Source organism: Thermobia domestica, chromosome 3 (genome assembly GCF_964235325.1).
Source record: "Thermobia domestica chromosome 3, izTheDome1.hap1.1, whole genome shotgun sequence".
NCBI lineage: Eukaryota > Metazoa > Arthropoda > Insecta > Zygentoma > Lepismatidae > Thermobia > Thermobia domestica.
In genome coordinates, this window is record NC_137456.1 from 124,200,261 (window position 1) to 124,224,092 (window position 23,832).

Below are 23,832 nucleotides of genomic sequence, written 5' to 3' on the forward strand. Positions count from 1 at the left end.
ATTATAAGGAACTTGTTTGTGACAAAGACCAAACTAGTTTTCATATCAAAACTGTGATAACTAACTAAATGGAATAATGTTTACTACTATTCGAGAATTGAGTTCTTGTTTTTTGTTTGACCATTTGCTTTAGCATTGTCTATGTATTGTGACCTTAAACTAATGCGACCTAAACCTGATTTATGAATGTAATTTTCAAATAGAAGGTCAGCTTACTAAATTTAACTACCATCATCATGAAGTCTGTTCCCAAACAAGAAATATTTATTTTAACTAATATAGTTGTGACAGATTTTGCTGCACGTGAAATTGCAAGTGTTGCACATATGGTAGAGCCGGCCCTGCATTTTGTTCACTTGAGTGTGGTATTTCGGTTGCTATGTCTCTTCTTTAGACACTTTTTTATTTTTCGTTAGATGCTAATAATATTTGTAGTAGTGTAGTAGGGTATTACTTTTTCGCTTCTCCCGCTTCTACTAACAAGGGACATCACCCAATTGTCCGGCTCCGATTTCAATTATTTATAATAATAATAATAATAATAATAATAATAATAATAATAATAATAATAATAATAATAATAATAATTATTATTATTATTATTATTATTATTATTATTATTATTATTATTATTATTATTATTATTATTATTATTATTATTATTATTATTTTGCTGATAGAGGACATGTATTCATTACTTGTGATGACAGAATTTTTTGCCATGGTGCATGTTTTCTATTATATATATATAAATATATAATTTTTAAAAGTTCTGATGTTGTTAATCGTTATTACTGCAGAAGTCCCTTACTACCCTTTGTAAACGGAGTGTTAATGAAAGAGCAACCATGTAGATACGTATAAGGCCTAGGGAGAAGTCATATGGTAGGTATGACCTTTGCCGCAGCCATGTTAAAATCTGCCATTTTGAATTAAGGTCAAGTTTTTTTTTTTAATGGGAATAAGGTAATATGATACATAATTTCGGGCTAGAATTTAATCAGGAAGACAATAGTGAAGTTAGTTTTAAGATACGCCCATTTGGGGAAAAGTTATAGGAATATTAATTGTTTATACTTACTATAGGCGTAAGTCCCTTACCTCCGCTTCTAACCCGTGTATTAATGACAATAAATGGATAAAGGTTTCGGTAATACATATTTGCCTAGGGGGAAGTGATACGATAAGGGTATCATTGACGGCAGCCATCTTGAAATCCGCAATTTTGAATTAAAGTGAAGTTTTGAAAAATAAAAACCATAGCATGTGACACCTCATTTTAATAGTAAATTTTCCCCAAAAGCCAATGGTATGCTTATTTTTGGTCTATAGTTAACCAGTATGAATTTAGGACTCTTCTAATGTGCATCAAACGTCCATTATTCGATCTTTCAAATTGGCAATTCAAGATGGCTGCCGTCAAGGATATCTTTACCATATCACTTCCCCCTAGGTATAATATGTATTACCGAAGCTTTTATCCACTTATTATCATTAATACGCGGGTTAGAAGCGGAGGTAAGGGACTTATGCATATAGTAAGTATAAACAATTAATATGCCTGTAACTTTTCCCCAAATGGGCATATCTTAAAACTAACTTCACCATTGTCTCCCTGATTAAATTTTAGCCCGAAATTATATATCATATTACCCTATTCCCATTATTTTTAAAAAAAAAAATGACCTTAATTCAAATGGCGGATTTGAAGATGGCTGCCATCAAGGTCATACGTACCATACGACTTCCCCTAAAGCCTTATATGTATCTACATGGTTGTTCTTTCATTAACACTTCGTTTACAAAGGGTAATAAGAGACTTTTGCAGTAATCTCTATTAACCACATCACAACTTTTAAAAAATATAGAAAAATAGAAAACATGCATCATGGCAAAAATTTCTGTCATCACAAGTAATGAATACATATCCTCTATCAGCAAAATAAATAAATAAATAAATAAATAATTGAAATCGGAGCCGGACAATTGGGTGATGTCCCTTGTAAGGACGGTACCACCAATCAATAACCAATTCCTCAACTTAATTTCAAAAATAAAGTTAATTGATAGCCAACCTAGTTTTGTATCGACTAATGCTTACGGAGCCAATCGATGTTTCTTTACGTATCTCACTTGTCTGTTGTTTAGTACGAAAGCGACGTTTCCACGACAAACTTTCCAATACACATTCCGCTTATATTATTCATCGTTCACGCGGAAAATATTAACAGTCCGTATGTTTGTCTTTCCTTATGACGTATAAAGTAACTGGCTCTGGTGGATGCTTAGCAACAATTTCCACTTTGCAAACAAGGAACAGATGACACATTGGCAGCTTTCACTGTTGCCACATTTCTTCTATTGGTATCCCAAAATAGTATCGTTAGACTAGGATGGATAGATATTTTTATAATCCTATATGATTTGGAAATACCTCTGCTCCACTGGCATGAACGTCCAAAAAGTAGGGCGGTCACCTATGGATTTTTGAAAAACGCCAGTTGCCCGAAGTATGTTATCAGATTTCCTTACTAGCACACTACCAGTGCCGTGCGGTGAAAAATCAGCGCCCGGGGCGAGAGTATACGACGGCGCCCCCGTACATGTGAGGTTGACAGACCAGTCGCGAAGCGCCACCAAGGTTGGTGCGAACCGTAAGAAAATTTTCTCTGCTTTTCCTTGATTTTGAGCACTTTTTATTATGTTTTTCCTCCCGACATGGTTCCCAGCCTTGTTTACCTGGCGCCCCCTTTATGAATCTTGCATACTGCACGCCCTCTTCTATACTTTCCGTTTATTACTCTAACACTTCTTGCAATTTCAGATGCATCATTGAAGTCTAAAATCTTCCATAATAATACTAATAACAATTTTCGCCAATTTACATTTATTTGCAGCCTAACTTCTCTATATTATTGTACAGCAGTATTATTATTGGACTTCCAAACTATGCTATGAATAAGTGTCAGAGGACTCATACATCGACTTTGCCTGTCCGTCCGTCCGTCTGTCGACAGCTATCAGAACAAAAACGGAAACAGATATTGAGATGTGATTTTTGCAATCGATTCAGCGTCCCAAGGATAGGTTTCATCTTTGCCTTTAACTTGCTATTCAAACTGGCTTCAAATTAGCCATTTCCGGTGTTAACGTTTATTGTCATAAAAAGAAAACGGCAACAGATAGCGAGAATTTGTTTTCTTCAAACGATTCAGCGTCTCAAGACAATACTATCCACAACACTCCATCAAAACCGGAAGTGATTCAAATTCAATTCAATTTATGCACAGAAGAACACTTGTTAACGTTCCTTCAATGTATTCGCCTCACCTTTTGCCACACGTGTGAACAGGGCCGGTCTTAGGTGGTGCGGGGCCCGATTGAGAACCTTTTGCGGGGCCCCAGGTTTACAATTAATTTGCACCATAATTGCACCTCATTATATATTGCGCTCTCCCTGCTGGTCTAGTGGTTAGCGCGTGCGTCTCTGGTGTACATAGTCTCGAGCCCGATTCCTGGTGGAACAGCACACAAAATTTAATTTCATAATCACTCCCTTTCATTAATCATCCATTTCCTAAGAACACATCCTGAGACGTCACATAAAAAATATCATTTTCACTTCATTTTACAAGTTAAATAGAGATTTTGCAGTTAGAATAGATGGCAATCAAAATGTGCGCTTTACCCTTTTAAATTATGATGGCACAACACCTGTGCCACGGCGTCGACCTTCAGAATTTGCTTTATAAGTCTCTAGTAAAGCTTTTTAGACCGGGTTTTTTGCATTCATTCAAATATGGAAGCATCATAGAACATATTTTATGGGCATTTTGTAGCCTCGCGTACTCTGTCTGGGGGCTGTGACGTCACAAACATGGACGATGGGTTTAAATAAGGGTATATTTGAAAAGTTTTTTTTAAAAAAGACATCCCTGACACATTACTATTTACCCTAGAATCATGGTTTGTACCTCGTTGGTTTCGTTATGAGACAGGCTTTTGAAATGTACCACTGAAATTTCCCTTTCGTATACCAGAAGCGGGAAAATCTCGTCCAAAATGGAAAAAAGGGGATTTTTTAAAGAAAAATTTCCCTTTCCCCATTTTTATCTTTACAGGTACACGATAGCGAAATTTGAGTGGTACCATTTGAAAGGCTGCCTTACGTTAAAGAAAATGAGGTATGACTCATGTACTAGAGTCAACAGACGTGTGTCAAAAAAATCTCGATTTCTTTATTTTTTTCATTTTTTTACACATTTTTAGTCAATTACTTTAGTAAAGTATCTACAGTATTATCACTATTTATTCTAAAGTCATGATACGTACCTCGTTTTCTTTGGCATGAACCAGTCTTTCAAACGGAACCACTCGCATGTCTCTAGCATGTACCATAGTGGAGAAAATTCGCAAAAAAGGGATTTTTTCAAAAAATTCCCTTTTCCCCGATTTTGGGCCCCTCTGACCGGCCCCTGTGTCAACCCACAGAGCCCAAAAAATCTCAAACAGACTATATACTATGTGTAATAACTGTACGAAATTTCAATGTTATATCTTGAAAAATAAGGTAGGGAAAAATATTGCCTCATGTGCAAACAGTACCAGCTTTCCCCTATGTGAGCAATGGATAACCCATTTTGCATATGTGGCAATATTTTTTTCCTCTCTTATTTTTCAAGATATAACATTGAAACTTCGTACAGTTATTACACATAGTATGTAGTATGTTTGAGATTTTTGGGGGGCTCTGTGGGTTGACACAGAGGCCGGCCAGAGGAACCCAAAATCGGGGGAAAAGGATTTTTTTGACAAAAATTTCCCTTTTTTGCGAATTTTCTTCACTGTGGTACATGCTAGAGACATTCGAGTTGTACCGTTTGAAAGACTGGTTCATAGCAAAGAAAACGAGGTACAATTCATGCTCCCACAATGAACAGTCTTGATGATGATGATGATGATAGTATAGAAATTCACTAGAAAGGTATTATCAAGGGAAAATATGTAAATCGGCTGTAGCATCAAAACTATTCATCTCAGGGCCACTCCATTTATCTCATTTTCTTCACCATAAAGCAAAGTTTTTTTAGTAGCATTCGCATGATCGTATCCTATACCAAAGGGGAGATATTCGCGATAAAGAAAGGGATTTTTAAAAAAGAAAATCCCTTTTTCCCAATTTGAGCGGAAATTTCCCGCATTTGGTACACTTTAAGGAAATTTTACGGACGCAGTTGGAAACACTGGTTTACTAGAAACAAAACGGGGTATGAACCATGATCCTACGTTAAATAGTCTTGACGCAATAGGTGATTTAGTGAAAGTCTACAAAATACCTCAAAAAAGCCATAATTTAAAAGGTTTAAATAGTGCGTGAAAATTAATAGACTAAAATATATATAAGATACATTTCAACATAAAATTATATATATATGTAATCTACAACTTGCAATATTAGTATATCATATCAGGAACGTCATTTCAGATTTTGCTTGGGGGGGGGGGGGACAAAACCCCTCGATATAAGTAAAATTTCGCGTTTTTCACTCATCACAAAGTCCCTGAAATCAAGATTCAGCACTGCACTCATGTGTCACTTCAATCTTGATCCACGCACGTTATTCGTCTTCCCGAAACATATTGTTATGACGCTTTCATTTTTTTCCTGCTTCACGCCAGTGCTGTTTTTGACTGAATAACACATCACCTACGGAACTCTTGTAGTGCTGATATACAGCCCTCTGATGTGAGAACAGTGTTGCCACTACTTTTTATCCAACCTGTATATTATTTCAAAGATAATATTCTGTTTGATCAGCAGAAATCATGTCGTGATATCGGGAATCGAGTTTGCGGTACTCTAGGTTGTATTTGTACTTTTCAATTGGAGGAGGTTACATAAATTAGAATGTTAGTAGTTGATTTTTTTAAGAATTTCCTGCAATATTTAATTATTCAATTCTTTCCATTTGCTAAACTAACATAATTACGTTAAATACAAAATGCAAAAATAACAGATTTCATTACTTCCGTTTCAAATATTCCTCTCCTTAGTTGCAGATACATATTTGAAAGGACTTTCTCTGGGACAGGGACTTAAGCAAGGGGTGGGTCCTGGGGTCCGAACCACCCCGAAAAAATTCGACTTTTGTGTAAATTTAGCCTAATTTTAGGGGAATTTTTTTGGAATTTTAATATAAAATACCCTCATATTAAGTTTGGACTTCCCCCGAAATAAATTGATATGTACACTACTACTTTGCGAGTACTATATATCGTAAAAAAAATAGCCATTTTTGTTCATATGAACAACGTGTGTCATCGAATCAGAATATAGTATAAAAAAATTGAATCTTTACATTCAATTAAAGTAATCTCTTTTGTCTGATTTGTTAAGGTGCTTTTGAAAAAAAAAAAGTTTTCTCTTATACTTCATTTTATTTCAGAATTCGGTGTTCCGGAAATGTTGAGATTATACTGGGAAATCGCTTTCACAATGCTAAGGTGAATTCCAGGTTATCTTGCGTTATGTGATGCCGAAGCCAATTTAGAACAACTTGATTTGGTGCGCTATTTAACCTTTAGTCCTTCGCGAGGGTCTAGTTGCTACCGTGTTTGCCTTTGATGCACGGGGTCCTGAGCATCTCTCGGGGTCGATTTTCGGTGAGAGAGCCTTGAAATTTGAACCTTTTACGGTGATTCGCAGTGGCGGATCTAGGCCAGGGCCGGGGGCCTAGGCCCCCCCTAGGTTTTTCGATGACAAAATAATTTAAGCTATTATTTATATATTTTTGAAAGTTTATATATACCTATCATAGTCTGGATACTGGCTGCTCCCCCAGGTTTTACCTTCTACATCCGCCACTGGTGATTCGGTTTCTACCTTAAACTGTAGGTTCACGTCTCATGTAGGCTTGATGCTCATAAGGTATGCTAAACTTCAATCCACCAACGTTATGTACCCATTTATGTGCAGCCAAATTACAGAAGTGAGCAACCAATACTGCAGCCAGACGTAAACGACTGAGACGCAGATATTATTTTTAAAGATAAAATAATAATTTAGAAAATGATTGCCGTTTAGAGATATCAGAGAAGTATGGTTTTATGTATGAGTGTATTTATTTATTTATTTATTTATTTATTGGAAAACAGAAGAATAAAAATAAGAAATAATAACTATTTCCAAGAAGGGCGGATGTTAATTGCGCATTACTTGGTTACAAAAATCCTGGATTATCTTGTTCCTGAGTGAATTTGCCCAGTGGAATATTTTGGATAGTTATTTCAAAGTAGATGACGTGCGCATCATGAACTTTCCACGAACAATTGCCTAAGTTATTTTAATAAATTTTCTACAAACACTGATAAGAATACACTTCCGGTATTTTTAAGCGCTTATCAGTTATTACTTTGAATGTATGTCAATTGGCTGAAAATTAACTCATTCAGTATTACGAACATATTGGCACAAATTAAAAAAAAAAAAAAAAAAAAGAATTTGTGTGTATTTCTAGGGACATTATTTGGCTGCAGCTGACAACACTGATTGGTTTTCTTGGGGAAATGTGTATTTCCGACACCTGGGTACCTTCTTCCCTTGTGACCTCTTGCATGTCATAAGCTCCGCCCATTCCACTTTTAGTCATCGAAAACGTTTCGTGCAGCAACAGTCAGTAAGTTGTGTATCGGCTGGCAGTCTAGACACAGTAAAACGAAGGATTTTTTTTTCTTGTGTGTGTTTGTGCTTGTACTCTGCATTTATAAGCGCTGTGATTTTTTTTTTTCAAAAACTGTTTTCGTTTTGTTTTAGTACATACAAACATTGACTTCACATTTATCAGTACTATATTTTCGACGTCTCAAAAATATTTCTTTTTGGTGTTTCATAAGAAAAGAAATCTAGACCCGCTATTTTCTGGCAGTGAAACCCTTGTGCGCTGGTGTTCTTATTTTAAATTATTTTCGCTTCAAACAAAAAGAGAGAAGTGTGTATGTATCTCGTTTAAAAGAAGAGTTGGAGATAGCTTTGAAAATATTTTCCGTATCCAACGAAACCTACTAAAAATATAAATATTAAGTTAAAAAAGCAAGAAAGGGGTGTGGCAGTTTTAACGAAACACAATGCCTCTCGAGTGTAACGATATTTGTAAAATTATCTTGGCGATTATTTTGCCTCCTATCGGTGTTTTATTGGAAAGAGGCTGTGGCGCTGATTTACTCATTAATATTGCCCTTACTATATTAGGCTATATTCCAGGTATTATACACGCGTTATATATAATTTGTAAATACTGATCCTTTCGGAAACAGGTTACCTTCGGAGAAAGTACTTATACTTTATTACAATCAAAGTCACCTACTTTCTCTGAACAAGTATACCCACTTAAAAAAAAAAAAAAAAACTTTGGAGTTATTGGCTTCATTTTATACGTTTATACATTCATCTTGTTTTTGTAATTGTATATATTTTATTGTTCTGCTAGAAATTATAAAATTATAAAGATGAACGTAGTATATTTAAAAAGAGATTAATGATTTGTTTCGGTTATTAAATATAGATGTATATATAGCAGTATTTAATTTTCTTCTTTGTTTACATTGAGATAAAACTGCTGTTGTTTATAGGCAAATAAAAAGAAAAATCCAAACTTTAGGAACTAAAATTCTCGTAAACAGTACCTAATCTTACGCTATTTTGTTTATGGTCTTTTTTTGTTTGTTGAAAGAGAGTCCCTGTAACTTCTGAACTTCTAAGTCGTCGAGATAAATAATAATAATAATAATATTTTTTTGTAAATATTCCACAACACTGCCACCAGCGCAAATATTTATGAACTTTTCTAGAACACTAGAAAGGATTGTGCCTTTGTATGTGCCTATGGAAGAATCATTTCGTTCGCATTCAGTGGAAAATTCTTTTCATTTGTGGTAAGTTCACGGATAATATTTTTCTTAATTTTTTTGTTTCGTATCTTTTTAAGGGTGTTTTTGATTAAGTTGCTTAAGAGAAAGACACTCCTTAGTATTTTTATTGAATAGATTTTCATGGGAATTTTTGTTAGCAGTTCTCAATCTATGGTTCACTAACTCTGAAAGAGCTCATCATAATTTGCATTTTGATAAAAGTCGTCTTGTAATGACAATTAGGAACCATGTAAAACGAACGTCGTTATAATTCACAATTGTTTCCTTGTTCTATGTTGTTGTGTTGTCATTTATATTAACACTTCTTGTTATATATATTTGATGGTTATTTAGCTTATTTTCTCTCTAGTAGCAGCACAAAACTGTTTAACCAGTATTTGGGGTTGGTTGAGATTTTCTCACTAACATTTTTATTTCATTCTCTGGAATGTAGCGGTCACGTACTGTATATTTTTAAATCTTGTTAATAATCTGTCTGCTACCGCTCGCAAGATCACCCACTGCGTATTAACTAACTAACTAACTCTATGGCCTATGGAACCCGGAGGTTCAGTGCCGCGTTCACAAAAGCTCTCCACCGACTTCTATCCTTAGCTAATTGCATCCAGTTTCTACCCACTGCGTATTGGAATAAATAAAAAAATATTTAAAAAAAACTAATAAAAATAAAAATAGACGGAAAACGCATAAAAAGACACACATGTCTAATTTATTGTTGTTTAAGAAATACGTCCAACAAATATTTTCTCTCATGATGTTTCTAACCAGGAACACAGAAACACACTGACCGCCCAAAACATTATGACTACGCGCTACTTTTCAAACAAAGTCGTTGGAATGACCTAAGAGTCATACAGCACGACAGAGCTTATCGATGGTGACAATAATTTTCACTCAATCATAAGGAGTAGTGCTTGTGCGTAGAATGGGGAAGGCCGGCGGTTTGTTAGTTACATAGAGACAACTTTGTGATGACCGGACAACTGCGAACAAGCAGTTCGAAAATGGTGTGACTCAGGCCGGTAGCCAGCCCAAAAATTTAAGGGGGAGGGCGATCCAACCATACTATAGTTCATCACCATATTATAGTTCATTTCCAAGCCTACCGTGAAAATGTTAGGGGGGCCGGCTCCCCTAGACCCCCTTCCTGGATACGGGCCTACAAACGGGCTACGGGCCTACGTGACTTGTTGGGTATTCACGTGCTGCTGTAGTTAGTGTCTTACAAAGGTGGAAAGAGGACGGTGAAACCAGCATCAAACCACAAAACGTAGGGCGACCACACCTCATTTAAAATATTGGTCATCGTACACTGTTGAGATTAGTAGAAAATGTGGCACAATTAACAGCAGATTTAACTATGAACAAAGCATGCGTGTGTCTGAGTACACAATTTACCATACACTGTTAGATAAGATATAGAACTCCGCAGCCGATGTCTCACACGTGTACCAATGCTAAAGGCCCATTGCCACGTTAAATGAATCTTGTAGCCAGTGGCGTATTTACGATTTTGTTTCGGGAGGGGCTTTGCTAACTTTCGGGGGGGATTTGTCTGGAAATGTGAAAATTCTGCAAGATATTTCATTTACTTTACTATACTAAGTAAGATTTCGGGGGGACTTAAGACCGGAAGCCACCCCCCTAAATACGCCACTGCTTGTAGCTGTCATAAAAATAACCTTGCAACTCGATCTTTCTATTTACTATTTAGATGTTATAACTTCTTGAAAGCAAGAAAGATGTCTCCACACATGCAGCTCTGCACTCTAGTGGACAAACAGTGAACCTCCTTATTAAAATCGTGTATTTTGGTGCACTTCCTCTCCCTGTTCAAAAGAATCAGTTGTTTCGGAAGCGGCGAAACTGGTTTTTCCTTTGTCAGCGGGAAGGCGATAGCAGGTAGCAAGCAAGACGTCCCAGAAAGTTGCACATTGTTCAACTCCTTGCAAGATGAAAAAAAAAAAAAAAAAAAATGTGTGTCCCTTTCAGGACGATGCTTACATGGTAAAATATGGTAGGGTTTCAAGATTTTTTTTCTTTTATGACAGCTACAAGAATCATTTAACGTGACAATGTGGTCTAACACATGGCGTCGTCGATTAGGATTGAAAAGAGCACGTGCCCATCGTCATTGCCCGCTGAGCAATGGCACAACTTGCATGTTCCGAAGAATGACAATACTACCCTAATCGCATCTATGGAAGGGTCAGAATCTCTCATCTTAACAGAGGAAAAACTTCCCAAGATGTAGGGTTACCATAAAATTTTCAGCTGAAAACGGGACAGGTTCCGATTATTTTTTTTTTTAAATCATGAGAAACGAGAACAGGTCAGTCTGTAAATTAGTTCCTGTTTATCTTAGCAAAACCTAATACATTTATATTGTAACACAACATAATATATATAAGCTATAAACAACATTTAACTTACAATATAGTAGGACATGATGCTGCCTGCATTTGTTCCTTTGCCCTAGCTCGACTCCTTGATATTACTGTTAATCTCAGCGACTCCGAAAACTATGGATTCGACACTAATATATCTCCCCCATCCTCTAAGTTGCATTGTCAAAGGGAAATGATAAAAACCATCCCAGGCTCGAACCTGATCTATGTTGAAAATTTGATTGAGATCGATCGGGTGGTTCAAGAGTTAAGTTACCCCAGACAACACGTAAGTGTACGACACATGTGCACTATCCATGCAAGCCGTACATGTACACGTGCATTTGTGTGGATGATGAACACATACATAACCCGTGCATAAGCCGTACACGTGAATTTGCGTGGATGAAGCACACATACATAACCCGTGTATGTGAACATGTGCATTTACGTGGGTTATGCACACGTACATAACCAGTGACTAAGTCGTGCATGTGCACATATGCATTTGCATGGATAAAGTAGTACACATTTACATAACCCGTGCCTAAGCCGTTACATGCGCATGTGCATTTGCGTGGATGAAGCACACATTTATATAACCCGTGATGTAGCCGTTATATACACATGTACATTTGTGTGGATGCAGCGCACGTACGTAACCCGTACTTAAGCCGTTATGTATACTTGTGCATTTGCGTGGATGCAGCGCACGTACAGAACCCGTACTTAAGCCGTTATGTGCACATGTGCATTTGCATGGATGTAGCACACATTTATATAACCCGTGCTTAAGCCGTTATGTACACATGTGCATTTGCATGGATGAAGCACACATTTATATAACCCGTGCTTAAGCCGTTATGTACACATGTGCATTTGCGTGGATGCAGCGCACGTACTTAACACATGCTTGAGCCGTGTATGTGCACATGTGCATTTGCGTGGATGAAGCACATTTAAATTACCTGTGCTTAAGGCGTTGTGTGCACATGGGCATTTGCACGGCTACTGCACGTGTGTATGAGAAGTCCATAATACCGTGCAAGTGTATACTTTTACTTTCATTCTCATCAACAGAAAGTAACCTCCATTTTTGGTAGGTGTCGTTTTTCCTCCAGGCGGTGTTATAGAGACTTTTCGACGAATAACAGCTGAACGATTGTAAAAACTCCATAACGTCCACTGAGCTAGAATACAAGATCAACAGGTGGCAGCAATGTTGCGTTATTCGTTACTTGGCAAACATGTCAAAGATACTACCTAAAGCTTTGCTCGTTGCAAATAATAAACTCCAAAACTAAAATTCTCACTGACAATTTTCAGTTACTTGTGATATACTTTGAAGGTGGTGCATTTGCTATTCCTGCGTAAGACACCAAATATATAAACTTTTTTTTTTCGTTGCATCTCGAATATGCTTTTGCATCACCTCTGTACGACGAGAAAATCAGCTGTGCGCTACATGTAAGTCATCTTGGTACTGTGTGTAAATCATCTCTGTCCTACATGTAAATCATCTCTATCGTACATGTAAATCACCTCTGTCCTACATGTAAATCATCTGGGTACTGTGTGTAAATCACCTATGTGCTACGTGTAAATCACCTCTGTCCTACATGTAAATCACCTGGGTACTGCGTGTAAATTACCTGTGTGTTACGTGTAAATCATCTCTGTCCTACATGTAAATCACCTGGTTACTGCGTGTAAATCACCTGTGTGCTACGTGTAAATCACCGCTGTCCTACATGTAAATCACCTGAGAACTACATGTAAATCGAATACGTGCTACTTGTAAATCACTTGTGCAGGACGTGTACGTGTGCATTGCACATGTTCTGTGCACGTGAAGATGTTGAATAGGACCTGTGACGTATATGTGCATCACATGTACAGGCGTGCATTTATACAGATGATGCACATGTTGCATCCGTACAATTGTACATGTACTATACGGATACTGTACGTGCATTGTGCTGTCTGGGACAATATATAGTCACTGACTTTACGTTTGCAGATGTGGTGCGCCATGCCTCTAGGCACCTACCAAGGTCTCATTCCGTCAGTGTTAAACCGCATTACTGCTGCTTTGTGAGCCGAAGATGGACATACCAGATATTAAGTAGGTGGTCGTAATGTTGTGGTTGGTCAGAATCTCACGCTATGAACTCTCTCGTGCCTTTACAGTTAGCAAAGACGCCTGTGGCGTGGGAAACCTGGGTTCGATTCGGGGTGGGAGCTTATGTGGTTTGGATCCCACGCTAAATCTACATCTCAATAGACTTGTTACTTAATGGGACGCTAAATAAGATATCAGCCAACACAATTCTTATTGGTCAGAATCATATCTAGGTTATTACTGGTTGTTGGGATTATTTATATGTCAGTATTGTCTACATAATTTAGTTGTCTGTGGAGGAGAAAATCTCTTTACTGAAAAGTAAATGAAATTTAGTTTTTCCGTGCTTCTTCTCACCAGGCAAGGCCTTACTCAGCTGCAAAAGTATTTAAATGTTTCATCCATTCTTAATATATTATGTTTATTTTTAAAAAGTTTATTACAGTAGGAGCATAGTGTATAAAGACAAAACAATAGAAGGGAATTACATGAAAAATGACATCGTAATTGTACTAGAAAATTAGTAATGGACCAGTTCGACCCATCCAGTTCTTCAAGTATTAATTGATCATTAGTTTTTTTTTTCAATTTGTCATATCATTTTTATTAATAATCAGTTTCGTATTAAAACAATAACTTTTCGTGGTAATCTATTTATTCTCCCAACGTCAAATGTGCAAATGTACCGTATGTTTAGTTAGAAAGTTTTGGGGGGTTCCTGGCCCGGTGGACCACCCTTCCGTGGGTGCGCCTCTGATCTAAACTAAATTCATTTCTTTACTAAATTAATTTAATAATTTGTGCAAAATCTAGTAATTCTTTCGTCTTCCGAAAACGAGATATTTTGGCGCCTCGTCAAATTATCTGCATGTCAAGTCATAACAGAAAATCTCGATAGAACCAAAATGTTTCGGAACCTTAATATAGAATTATCTAACTAGCAGAAACTAGATTTGCTTGCAACGAAGAGCTCATGAACTTATTTCAATGCCAGTATCAGCTGTTCTAGCATAAGTAGATCATTCTAGTTTTCCAACTAACATTTAATACAAAAATGCATATCTTCTGTATCAATACTTGTTCTTCGAATGATGCAAATAAAATTCGAGAATTGTCAAGAATCATATTCTCATAAGATTCAGTAATAAAGTTTCTGAGAGTATAGTACAATGTATCAGTGGCGGCGGTTGGACGTTAAAAGTGAGGGGGCAAGACATGATCTGAAAATTTGTATATAAATGTTAGTTTTCCTGGTTGGTTCTAACATTTTGTTTGACGAAAGGTTGTATAACTAATAGGATACTATATTTTCAGTTAAAATACCGTATATCTATTATATAAAAGAGAACGCACAAATCCTTTGTTAGCTCATCACGCTAATACGGCTGAACCAATTTCTTTCATTTTTGGGGGGTTATTAGGATTTGGACCCTAGATGGTTTTTATCATATCACTTTAATTTTTAATTACCAGTGTCTTGAGATAATTGACCATTCAAGTGTCCATAACGTACAAATCCTTTGTTAGTTCATCATAGGTATAAAAATAAACGTATTTATATGCAACCCGCATGACCGTGTCACTCGGCGGGTTAACATAAATGACAGGCGCTATAATGTTAACATTTACTGCAATTTGAAAGCGAAAAAGTAAAAATTATCTAAGTAACAAAGTTTATTGCGTTCCGGGGTGACCGCAGCGAAGCGGGGCGGGTTAACATAAATGACAGGCGATATAATGTTAACATTTACTGCAATCTTCTATGGTTTTTATCATATCACTTGAAAGCGAAAAAGTAAAAATTATCTAAGTAACAAAGTTTATTGCGTTCCGGGGTGACCGCAGCGAAGCGGGGTGAACGCTGCTAGTCGTATATAATAGTTTATTAAGTAAATTGAGAAGAACAACGCAAGTAGATACTAGCCCTTTGTACTCTTAAACAACGAAAGTGTAAGAAGAGATTTGATTCCTTGCTCATGAACATCTTAAAATTCTGTCTGGAAAATTATGTGATCAGATTATTTAATAAATTTGCAAACCAAATAAATAGAAAGGATAATATTAATCATAGTAATGAATAATGATGCTTGTTTTGCAAAAGTTATATTGAAACTGAGGATTAATGAAAAACTTAATATCTATTTAATTCCACACATGCTATTAAATGTATGTTATTACTTTTAGAAAATGAAAGACAGTAAATACTACAAGCATATGCTACGACATTTAAAGAAATATTTGCTTTTGCAACTTCTTGAAATATGTTCGTTGCCATTAGGTGCAGATTTCACTTTCTTGGAACACATCAAAACACAACAATACTTACAATCCACACTTCAGTTATACAAAATAAACTTAAAACCTAGAATTATGTTCAATTTACTCAATTTTATTGTATATACACTCGTACATCCTTAAACACAACACTTCACTCGTATATTACACTACAAAACAATGGAAAAGGTAGAAGTTGTTTCTTATCACGCTCTTTTTAATCGATATTCCTTATGTACTTTAGAAAGAAGAAAAGACATTTTAGGAACTGTCAATTTTTGTGCAATTAAAGAATAACTTGTGAAATAGGCCCTACTTTTTTGCATAATGTTCTTTCGATTAGCTTCAAAGCGGCTCACTAACATATCGAGCCCTTGTAAGAAGAAATGAAAGTATGCTGAAATTGTGCTCCAATAGGTTATTTTTTGGGGTTATTTTCTGTGGCGATTAAAACGCAATTACTGTAGCTTTCTTTACTCCACGGGAAGACAACCAATACGTATTCACGCAACAGCAAATATTATATGGCAGCATTTTTTCCTATTAATCAGTAACACATACAAAATCGTTACATTTCCAAATGAAACTATATACATTGATTGGTTACTTTAAAAAAGTGCGGAGGCAACTGCCTCCCTTTGCCCCCCCTAATCGCCGCCCATGCAATGTATATAACCTGGACAAACCCCATAGTCTTATTTAAGGCATCCTTTCAAAACCCTTAATCACAACGCCTAAGTGTAATTAAAGGCGGTGTTCTTATGCAGTATATGAAACAAATCATTATTTGGAAATATGCACCAAAACAGTTCTGCTTGACACACATAACACGTCATTTATTGATTTTACCGAAAGTCAGTGTGTAGTTGGGGCTTTTATGTCTACATATCGTTCCCCTTTTCAACTTTACAAAGATCAGTGAAGATGACGTCATTATTTGCTGATGTTAGTGATTATCAAAGTCCAACTTCCAATGTGACCATCTCCAGCATGCTCATGTATTCCTATTCGTGAACTACGGATATGACAAAAAAAAAAAAAAAAAAAAAAAAAAAAAAAAAAAAAAAAAACACCGAGTCTACTGTTTCCGAGTTATCGGTGGGAAACAGGTCAGTCACTTCATCCTTTTGTGTTTGGTTATTGTGTCGAGGATTTTGATGAAAATTGATGTAAAGCTTAGATTTTACAAAAAAAAAAAAAAAAAAAAAAAAGCAAAAATGCTCTTACTTGTTAGATTGTGATCTGTAATGCAGGCGTTGACTGGGAAACAGAACTCAAGGCAATATACGCATGCCTAAATAAAAGTTTCTTGTCCCAATTAACAAATAAAATTAATGAGTATTTCATCACAAGTAACACTGCACTTTATCTTTAGATTTTATGAACGTGAGAAAGAAAGTGCTTGAAGGTCAAAAATACAACAAACATGATTGTAGTAAGATTTGCGACAAAATTGTTGTCTTGTGATTTTCCTTTTTCTTCTTCCTTTCTCAAGAAACTACCAGTGTTGCCTACAATTCAATATGTTTTTCCTCCAAATCAAAGTCTTAAAGCTGTTAGAATGCCAAGGAAAAGGTTTAGGAACCGGAACACCGATTTCTTCCAGACCGATTCCAGGAAGGCCAAAGACCAATTTCAAGGGGGGCAAATATTAACACACAAACACAGTCGTGAATACATTCAACTTTGATGCACGCGTGCATATATAAGGGCACACTTATTTACGCTACACACATATCCTTACAATGCCTGTTTTCGCACGGGGAAAATGGGTTTGTAAAAAATGTTTGAATTCCCTTCCTCTTTAGAATATTTATTTCAGTGAAAGTGCAATGACAAAAATACAGAAGATACTCTCCAGTTTGCATAAATATTGAAACATTCTATCCCCACAGAATGCGCCTTTAATCCAATTGATATCATTTAAAAACCCAGCTTGAAGTGGGTGCTCACTGTCTTCCAAAGGTAATTTCAAACGGGTCAGACATTTTCTCGAGCCAGAAAACTATGAATTCGATACAACACTGTCATTTTTGACATTTTATTTTTCACTTGCCCTCACCCTCTGGCAATGGAGATGAACTTGGACTTAAAGGCATTTGGAGCGTCACTATTCATTCTAGCGACCCCGAAAATTATTGATTGCACCAATAGCTGTCGTTTTGCATTATTTTTACGCATTAATCCTTTCAACTCTCACCTCGTGGGGTGTCTTACTCACTGTAGTATTTTTTCCACATTGAAAGTCATATGTGTACCAAGTTTATATATAATGTGTGTGTGTGTGATGCTCCTGTAAATTCTCAATCCAGCTGATAAGCCAGTCCGTCCCTAAACTTGGGATTAAATGTCATCGTGATTGTAACCTAATAGTTTGACTAATCAAAATTATGGATTCGATTTGTCATTTGGAAATATTATCTTTTACCCCTTCTCAGCCCCCATGCCGAAGGGGGCTGAATTTGGACTTCCACGCTATCCGGATTGTAATTATTTTCAGCGACATCGAGAACTATGGATTCGATACTCATATCGGTCGTTTTCGACTGTTTTTACATGTCAACCCCTTCCCATTCTGCTAATGGGGGTTAAACGTAAACTTGAAATGGTATAGGGACTGTCGCCAATTACCTTAGGGATACCGAAAACTATGAATTCAATACTAATATAGGTTGTTTTTGATTATTTTTTCATGTCACTATTCATGCCATAGTAATGGGGACTGAACTTGGATTTAAATGACATTGAGTGTGTTGCTATTCATCTCAGCGACCCTAGAACTTATAGACTTCACTTTCATATCCGTCATTGTCTTTAATTTTATACGTTATTCCCTTACACTATTCCTGGGTCTGCTAGGGGGAACTTAGCCGTACCTGAGGCTGAACTTGAACTTAAAGGTCGCCGAAACTGCCACCTAGGGTCCCTATAAACTATGGATTCGACACTAGTGTTGGTCATTTTCAATTATTTTTACGTCACAATTTTATCTCCTGGCTGCTAATGAGGCATAAATCAGACGCCATCAGGAGTGTCATTATTTATCAAAGTGACCCGAAAAGTATGGATTCGACACTAATATGGGTCGTTTTTCAATCATTTTTATGTCTTCCCCTTCCCTTCCCCCAAAGGTGCTAAGGGAAGTCAACTGGGAACTGACCGTGGACTTAAAGAGCACCAAAATTGTTTCTAATCAACTTAAGGACCTCGGAAAACTATTTTTCATGTCACTATCCCCCCCCCCTCAGGAGTACTAATGGGGCTGAATTTGGATTTAAATTGAACTGTTCATCTCAGCAACCCCGAAAACTGCGGATTCAACACTAATATCCACCATTTTCGATCATTTTATGTCTCCCCTCCCACTCCCTCCTTAAGTGTGCTAGAGTTATCTTATCCCGACAGTGCTCTTTTTCCAAACTGTAAGTAATATGTATATCAAGTTTGGTTGAAATTGCACCAGGTATGCTGGAACACATACACACACACACATCTATCCATCAATAATTATGTATATAAAGCTTAAATACTATAGGAGAGCACATTAGTATGTTTTGACATGTTAACCAGGAACTGAACAGCCTTTGAAAATCCAGGAGGCAAGTGCCCCCGTTGGGGTCGGCTATCCGTAGGAGCCACTAGAATTCCTATTTTAGATATGGAAATGAAAAGCAAAACACTAAATTCCTGCAATGGATTCTTCAGCTTATTGGGATTCCAATTACAATGTACATGTGGGGGCACGGTAGCTCAGTGGTAGAGCACTTACCTCTGGTACATGTGGGTTTGGTTCGATCCTCGGCCAATTAAATTTGTGGTGGATAACATAGTGGCACTCCTATTTCCTCCCACATTCTCATTCCACCAATTCTATCATCATCATTCACTTGCCTAATCATCCGTCTCCCTTAGCCTAGGACGTTAAACTATAGTGGGATGTTAAACTAAAAGATTTCATTTCATTTTCTTTTACAATGTAAATATTATAATACAGAGTGGCCCAAAAGTAGGTAGGCTATAAAGCCCTGTGTTGATCAAGTATAACATTCAAACTTATAGCTTTATTTGCTTCGCCTGTTACGAGCTTAGGTATAAGTAAAAAGACATTAAGAACAAATAATAAAGAAACTAAGTCTACTTGATGGATAACAATAAGAAATGATATAAAAAGTAATGAGCTGATCAGTACGGGACTGTATACCTAAGTACTTTTGGGCCACCCTCTAAATCTCTTGGTGTGATGCAAAGCGCATACTCGGTTTCAGCAAATTTCTTGGAAGACGTTCATTTGTTTTAATACATGCCGGAAGATAAATGGAGTGACAAACGTATTTTGTAAGAATCAGATGTGGTAGCGGTATACGTTTCGTTAGTATTTGATTCACCATTATTGATTGACCATCAACATGCATTCCCATTGTTTGTACAACACCTTCCAGCTCGTTTAAAATTAGATTCAATTGAGTAAGATTGTCTTTCAAACAACCTTCCTTTTACACCTAAATTATATATGAACTCCCGTAGCTTGCTCCGTTCATCGGAAAGAATGACACATTTCTTTATTTTCTTCTTTTGCGTAAAAAAAAAAAAAAAAAAGAAAGAAAGAAAAACTCTTCCATAATACAGGAATCACTGTGAAGGTAAATAATATTAAACTTTTATTTATTTGCATCAGGTAAAATTTTCAATAGGAGCTGCTCGATTTGCTTATATAGCATTAGTAAAGTGATATCTCTGGATAACGTTCAATAGTCCCGATTCGTTCGTCGGAAAAAGCAGAATCGGTTAGCAAGACTTCATGTATCGTAAATAGATTCGCTGTTAAAAATCCACGAGATTTCCACCAAAAATAATTCACGACCTACTAAATTTTCCCACTAGCCATCAGACTAAAAAAAAAAAAATCCTAGTCGAACAGGTATGCTAACCATCAGATTTGGTGGGAAATCTACTAGATTGGTAACACTAGAAATTACGTATAGTGAACACATAATTTACAAGGACATGGAAAGTAGGTTTGTTGTTCACTTCCTTTCATTCTCCGTGTTAAATTACTAGATTACGTATTACTCATTTCCGTTAATAAATATTTAGATATTTTTATAGATTTTGTTTTAAAAAAAAACATGTAGATGGCTTGAAGCAGAAATTTAGTTAAAGTGGAACAGAATTACTTTTATGCAAATCGTCTTAAATGCAATTTATTTATAGTAATACCAAAGATACATATAAAAAATGAAATCTTTGAGTTTTACTTCCCACGGTTATACCGGTTAAGCTAAAGGAGACGGTGATTATGAGAAATGAATGAAAGGGTGGAATGAAGAAAGTGGGAGGAAACGAGAGAACCCCGAGAAAACCCACTCACACGGTGTTTGTCCACCACAAAGGTCACTTGGCGGGAGAAGGGTTTGAACCCGGGACCCCATGCACCAGAAGTGAACGCTCTACCACTGAGCCATCGCGGCCTCATTACCAAAAGATAATTGATCTTACAGCTTAAAATTATCCAAATAATCTTTAATTGCAATAATTAATTTGAATGGGGTAAATTTTCGACCAACAATTATTTTGTTTCAGCGTGGCATTATTTTAATTTTTAAAATGAATTTTTGGTTTTATGCCCCTCGCAGTGGCGGCTCTTGAGTGAAATCACAAAAATAAGAATTATAATTTTATTGAAACAACGTAAGGAAAGATAACTTACTTAATCTCCAAGTTCTTGTATACGAGAATTAGGACAGGTACCGTAATTTTTTTCCCTTTCTTTATAGCGATAAAATTGTTCTCTTTTTATTTTACATTTTTTAGAACTTATGAGACTTCACTCGAGCCAAAACCAGTCTCAGATTTATGCTTTTTACGCTGAAATAAGCAGATGATTAATAAAAGTGAATAATTATGAAAGACTTCGTGGAATGAAAGTGTAAAAAGAAAAGGGAGAACTCCAACAAAAACATGGACAAGAGGTTATCCACCACAAACTCAAATATTCTGAGATCGAACTAGGAACACCTTGCACTAGAGATGAACGCTCTATCACTGAGCGGTAGTTCTTCCCCTCCCCTTATTCGGATTTTAATAACACGATTGATTTAAAAGAAAGAAAAAAGAAAACAGAATTATTAGGCCTAATACAACATAAGTAACGATAACACTTTTATTTTAAACCATTGTTGGGTTTGTTTTTACTGTTAAGAAGTGATGCAGCGCGAAGAAGGAGAGGAGGCCATAGGCCACTCTTTCAGAAGTGCTAAAGCGGGACATGATGTATGGAAAGAGGGTAAAACTTCCAGAAAAATCTTTCAGTTTAACGTCCCACGATTATGCCCTGAAGGCTAAAGGAGAGGATGATTAAGGCAAATGATGATGGAAGAGTTAGTGGAATGAGAATGTGGGAGGAAGGAGGGAGTATGTCAAGAAAACCCACGGACACGATATTGTCCATCAGTAGGTTACTTGGCTGGAAATCAAACCAGTCCCACCTCCAGAGGTGACTGCCACCATGACCTACGCCCCTCCCATCAACTTCCAGAAAAAAAGTAGGTAACCTTCTCAAGAATTGTTTACGTATTTGAGACTTATCATGATTGAAAATAAAATTGTGTGCGCAATATCTCGTCTTGCTTCTATCGTCTGTGTATTTTCCCCTTAATTGAGGCATATAGATACAATTAAAAATACGTAATTCTTGTTTTGTTTCGACACTGTAACAATACCTTCCTCAGGATGGCTCTTCTCGAAATTTAGAGATAGATCTTTCCTAACCATTCGCAAATCTTTTCACTTTTTTGTCTGCTCCATTTTCTTGTGTCAGCATATATTTGTCTACAAATGTGTTCATAATCTTTTCCTTTTTATAACTGCTCCTTTTCTTTTTCAAATCTTTCTTCCTAGACCTTCCTTCTTCTATTCTCTTCAGAGTTCCTTTCCATTCTTTGTTTATGCGTAATTCTTCGTTAGAGTTTGTTATTTTTATTATTGTTTTTTTTTTTTTTTTTTTTTTTTTTAATGTTCTCACGAGCATTCTGCATTATTGTATCTAGCATTACTGTATCCATTCATGCTATCCCATGTCTCGTCTTTTTGCCTTGGTATTGAACTCTGAGAAGAGCAGAAGAAAAAGCAGACAATGAAAGAAGTCACAAAATGAGAAAAGGAATTGAGACGTGATAGCAAATAAGCACATTAGTAAAACAAAATGTAGATAAGTGAAACAAAGAAAAATGAAGAGAATTAAAGAGCATAAGGATGATGTAAATTTAAAGAGGGGAAACAATATAATCGAAAGTAACGTTAAGGAGACGGGACATGCCATATCATAAAAGAATACAGAGGACTGGAACAAGAAATTAGAATGAAGTAGAGAAAATTGAAGAAATAAAGTGTACGTGACACCGAAGGAAACTGAAAAAAGATTAGTAGAAAGAAGAAAGAGAATTATGGGGTTCAAGCACTCAATTTCATTTCTTGTTGATAAATTTAACTAGTCTTTTATCTCTTATTATATGGATTTTATTGTTTAAATATGTACACTCAGAAATAAAAGAAATATAAACTAAAACAACGTTAATTGAAAAGCACACTGCTCAATATATCCTCTTCTTCTGTTTGAACCTTCATTGTATTCTATTTTTCAGGGTAGGTTATTCGAGTACGTTACCCTACAACAGATGTTAACTTTAATTAACAGTTTGGTTACTTCAACACTTGTAAGACGATCGTGATTTTTGGAGATAGGCCTATATATTAATACAGAAAATGTTTGTTTTTGCATATTATCTTGCTGAGGGGGGAGGTTAAACCTCGAAACCTCTCTCTTGAGTACGCCACTGATTAGTAGCAATTTCTCGACAGATTCCATGTGGTAAAGGGACAAACATCTTTCTCTTCTTTTAACGATAAATTCCAATATATGTTTTATTTGAAAATCATTTTATTGATGGATGATCATTATGATAAAAGATTGAAAGTAATAAATGTGTTCTTTGATGGAAAGAAAAGAGAGGAAGCAAATACAGCAATAAAATATGTTTACAGAGCGGCATTTGTAGGCGGAGACCTATTTGTGTCTCTTGATGAAAATTGAACGCATAGTATTGACTAAAATATGTCACGTTT

The 23,832-nt window shown here is 36.2% G+C and overlaps 1 long non-coding RNA gene across 1 annotated transcript in view; it reads left to right on the plus strand.

Annotated features, from left to right (window-relative positions):
• The first annotated feature begins 7,647 nt into the window (after nucleotides 1–7,647).
• The window catches only part of LOC145680700 (uncharacterized), a 46,091-nt gene continuing 29,906 nt past the window's right edge, over nucleotides 7,648–23,832 (plus strand). The window contains exon 1 of the long non-coding RNA XR_014130662.1: nucleotides 7,648–8,931. This is a non-coding gene — a long non-coding RNA (uncharacterized LOC145680700). The remainder of the gene's footprint in view (nucleotides 8,932–23,832) is intronic.